We start from the raw sequence: 4,730 nt of genomic DNA on the forward strand, positions 1-4,730 counted from the left end.
CCATTTTATGTTGATCCTGCAGTCCGTGCTTCATGTGTGGGCCAAAATAGGACAATTGGAAAGAGAAACTGACTTTTTCTGCAGTAGAAAAGAGAAAACCGTCAGATTTCAGTATTAGAATAATTATGCGTTCCAGAAATTGGCGCCTTCTCGAGCTCTGTGGGTTCGAACACAATGCAACGTACATTCACATTTATGAATTCTGCAACCTGGTTGGAATGCTTCCATAACGGGAGCTCAACCTAGGGAAACGAGAGTCATACTGATTCACTCATACACTGTTAATACACTGTGTTATCGGCCTACTGGACGATGCTTTTGAGAGGTTTCCCACATTCATCTAGTCGTAAGCTGGGTTATTCTTTACCCAAATAGCTCAAACATGGTGGCTTCCCAAACATATTTTGTTGAACTTTGGTCATGCCAGATACTATTAAAAAAATTCATGAGAGATAATAAATCCGTAACATGATCAGTTCTACAAATTTTAATCAATAAAAGTCTTATAGTTGCCGTCAAAGTTGTATGACCCTCTTTCTAAATTTATCTCGCGTTTATTCACTCTGAAAAGATTTGATCAGAGACATTTTTGCTAGATATTTGTCCCTGTCTTTCTGATTTTCTTTATATTACGGATTTTTAGCTTTTAGTGCCAACCTAACATTACTAATGTGTGAAAAAACATCTTTTGTGGACTTTATTCCCTCAGCTATTGGGTACAATTGACGGAATCTTTTGAGGAAGTTATTTTGGATCATTAATTTAACTAGATGTTCTCTGCGTATAGGCTTGCTAATGAAATATGTTTCCCTTGTACGTATCAAAGTTATCTACGTTGAAAAATATATTGAGGAGCGGATAACTACGAATCGTTTAAGATAAAATAAGTGTGTGTGTCTTGTCAAAATAAGCTGTTGGGGTGCTGCACATCTTCAAATTCAGCTACTGAGGTACATCAAGAAGATGAATTTTAGAATCTTACCCACTCTTGAAGAAATATCAGCGATCGTCTGTGGAAACGGGAATACGAAACATGAGCCCACGGTGAGACGAGTGTCTCAGTTAAAGTTGTGACTTTTTCCAAAAGTAGCACAACAATATTTGGGCATGTCTGGAAAAATGCTTCAAAACAAATATATTCACTTCCTGTTTACAAATTGAAGCAAATCTATTTTCTGAGTGATTCCAGGGCATCTCAAAACTGAGCGTATACTGAGATACGAGACTGAGTGATTCAGTTAATAAGTAAGTGATCTCATGAGGCTTTGGGTACCGGGAATTAACAGAAACAGATTATCACACCACCCAAGCGTTACTTATTGTATGATGCTGCAAGCTTACTGTAGAGCGGCAGATCGTAACTGCAGGTTAGTGCGCCTTTCCCTCGGCAAATTGGGTGTGTGGTGGGCATTGCGGTTCCTAGAACAGTGGTCTCCAAGTGGGGCGGTACCGACCACCGATGGGCGTTAAAGAGATCTGATGGGGTGTTCTTGGTCCATGGTAAATTTGGGGTGTACTAGGAAACAAATGAACATTAAGATCGCTCACTGTTGGACACAGAATTTCATTGGCTATCAAAGGATAAATACCTAGAAAGATTTTATGATCTTGTTGTCTTGCTTATGGCTAAGGGCGTGGATGTGATGTCCTTAGGTTATTTAGGTTTAAGTAATTCTAAGTTCCAGGGGACTGATGACCTCAGATGTTAAGTCCCATAGTGCTCAGAGCTATTTTGATAAACGTACAGCGCTCCCGCCATTTAAATACTCGAACAGCGGTAGTCTGCAGACCCATGCTTGCAGAAGAGATAAGTGAAGTACTGCTTGTGGCGAGTTTGCTGCTATTGCAGTTCTTAATGGCACGTCACAGTTACTTCCCAAATTTTTGGACAAATACTTTTCAAATGACGTATTTCTCTGATCTGTAATTTATTGGAAGTTATACTGAAACGTTGGACCAAGTACTGATTTAAACAATGTGTATAATAATATGAGACACTTATTTGGTACATGTTAGGCATCTGTTACAATCGAGGGGAGAGGGGTAGACAAAACCCGAGATTGTAGCCCGTAATGATCGCCAATCAGATACCATCTTTAAATGTTGTAACTTGAAGTAACATTACTTTTAGGAAAAATTAGTCTTGTCCAACTAAACTAATAGCAGTTTTCACGACATTTATTCCATCTTTTTATCACCTTCTTTTGCCAAATTCAAGTACTGGAAGCCACGAATGTCAATACGGTCTTCTGGCGCTTGGTAAATCAAGAGGAGAGAGACGAGAGCACCATCATGACGCAAATTAGGAATCAAGCACTTTATTTTCGCGGTCGTTACAGTAAAGGCACAGCAACCATCAGTAAATCAAAAGTTCTACGGCTCTATTGAACTGCGACAGTTTTGCAATTTGCACTTAGCTAGGAATGTGACACAAAAACATGGGCTCGTCCGGGATTTGAACCCGGGACCTCTCGCACCCTAAGCGAGAATCATACCCCTAGACCAACAAAACATGGGCTCGTCCGGGATTTGAACCCGGGACCTCTCGCACCCTAAGCGAGAATCATACCCCTAGACCAACAAAACATGGGCTCGTCCGGGATTTGAACCCGGGACCTCTCGCACCCTAAGCGAGAATCATACCCCTAGACCAACGAGCCGCTCGTGAGAGGAAATGCCACTCACTCATGTGAGACGCAGCGAGGCGGTACAGCTGCGCGCAGAACGCGGCGCGCGCTGTGGGGCCGGCTGCGGCTCCTTCATTGCGCTCCGCCCGCCTCACGCGACGCGAAACACAGTTGTGCCGCACACGTGTACAAGAGGGGCTCACGTGCTGCAAGTCTGGCAGCTTTCAGCTAAGCCTGCCTACTTTCACAGCTGCTTGGCGCATTTGAAATTGTTGGACTTCGGCAAGTAAAATGACTTAAAAAGCACAGAATAGAAGCAAGTTTGCACCACGCAGTAATGATAAAGCTAACTTAATTGAACACTGGAGCATTATCCGACAAAACTAGCATTTTTCTGCGCTCTGCTCAACCTTTAGATGAGGAAGGAGATTGAGAGTTCGCCGTCAAGTCACCTCCGGCATATTTTGGACACGATGCAAAAACACGCAGTAGGATGACGGAGGAAACATGTAGCAGATTTAGTAATCGAGGAACCACCTTCTCTGTCTCGAGCTGTTTAGAGAATACGCGGAAAACGCAGAATACATTGTCAAAACGAGGATCTCATTTCTACGTCTTAAGAATACAAGCCTAAAGCCTAAGAATTAAATTCTATTTTCTTATTTTCATCCTGACTTATGTCTTTTCGAATGACATCAGTTCACATAAATTTCTGTATTTTTGTCTCCCAGCGACACCGTATGCTATCAAATGTAAAGTCATGCGGCATGGTCGGCTGGGAGACGCCGAGATGCAGGTTCAACCGACTAATTGGAAAGCATTTTCCTATCCTCGCTGCACACTGGCATCTTACCTTACTTGAGTTGTATATTAGGTGTATGTGATATGTGTGGAAGATTGTAATGGGTGTGTGTAATGCGGTGTTATATTTGCTTTGTATGATAATAGGAGAAGCGAGAGGGTGAAAGTCGGTGCCAGCCATAGCTCACTCGAATAGCACCAAAGGGGACGTCGAGCTTAACGTACCCACCATCAACAGCGTCCCATGTTCTCACACCTTGAGACACTGCGGAGAGGTTTGGAATTTAATCGAGGACACGGCGCAAAGTGTGGTCATCAGGACGCCACCACCGCCTCTCTCCTTTCGGGGAAAGACAAAGGGAAATCTGACTTCATCACACGGCGTACTTTCGTGATGTGACGGGAAACGGTGTATTCAATAAGTCATGTCCGTTGACTATCATATGATTTTAAAACTGTGAGCCTGTAAGTAGGCTGTTTAGGTTTTTATGTTGGTAACGCCATGCAGCGCTCTATTTGCTCTGTTGTGGCCCATTACCTGTCTGCATGTCAAGAGTCAGCACTGTCTTTCCGTTGGAAGGACAACGCTACTTCTTCAAGACTCCATGGAAACCCACTACTTCCGTGTGCATTTTCTTTTACTGCTCAGACTTTGTGCATAAAATTGTAATTAATACTGTGATCAATGATCAGGACTGTCTTTATGGACTGTGAGAAAATCTTTGCTTTTGACCAACAGTGTATCAATAAGTGTGTGCATTGGATATCTTGGTTATTGTAATTATGAAATTTTTTTTCAAATCTGTATTGGCCACTGCCCAAAACAATTTGTAAAATTTATTGTGGGTAGCTTTGGGGCTATGTAAGTAGGCTGTTTAGGTTTTTATGTTGGTAACGCCACGTAGCGCTCTATATGAAATTCACTGACTGTGCTGTGTGCAGTCTGTGGCTGGTTTGCATTGTTGGAATTTGCTATTGTAGTGTTGGGCAGTTAGCTGTTAACAGTGCGTAGCGTTGCGCAGTTGGAGGTGAACCGCCAGCAGTGGTGGATGTGGGGAGAGGAATGGCGGAGTTTTGACAGCGGATTATCTGAACGTGTGTCCATCACAGAGTAAATTTGTAAGACTGGATGTCATGAACTAATATATATATATTATGACTTTTGAACACTATTAAGATAAATACATTGTTTGTTCTCTATCAAAATCTTTCATTTGCTAACTATGGCTATCAGTAGTTAGTGCCTTCAGTACTTACAATCTTTTATTTAGCTGGCAGTAGTGGCGCTCGCTGTATTGCAGT

At 42.3% G+C, this 4,730-nt stretch overlaps 1 non-coding gene across 1 annotated transcript; it reads right to left on the reverse strand.

The window, feature by feature from the left end:
• Nucleotides 1–2,588: 2,588 nt before the first annotated feature.
• Trnap-agg lies at nt 2,589–2,660 on the reverse strand. The gene has a single exon. It is a non-coding gene; the product is annotated as a tRNA-Pro (tRNA).
• Nucleotides 2,661–4,730: the final 2,070 nt, after the last annotated feature.

The sequence above is a fragment of the Schistocerca americana genome, chromosome 2 (assembly GCF_021461395.2).
Source record: "Schistocerca americana isolate TAMUIC-IGC-003095 chromosome 2, iqSchAmer2.1, whole genome shotgun sequence".
NCBI lineage: Eukaryota > Metazoa > Arthropoda > Insecta > Orthoptera > Acrididae > Schistocerca > Schistocerca americana.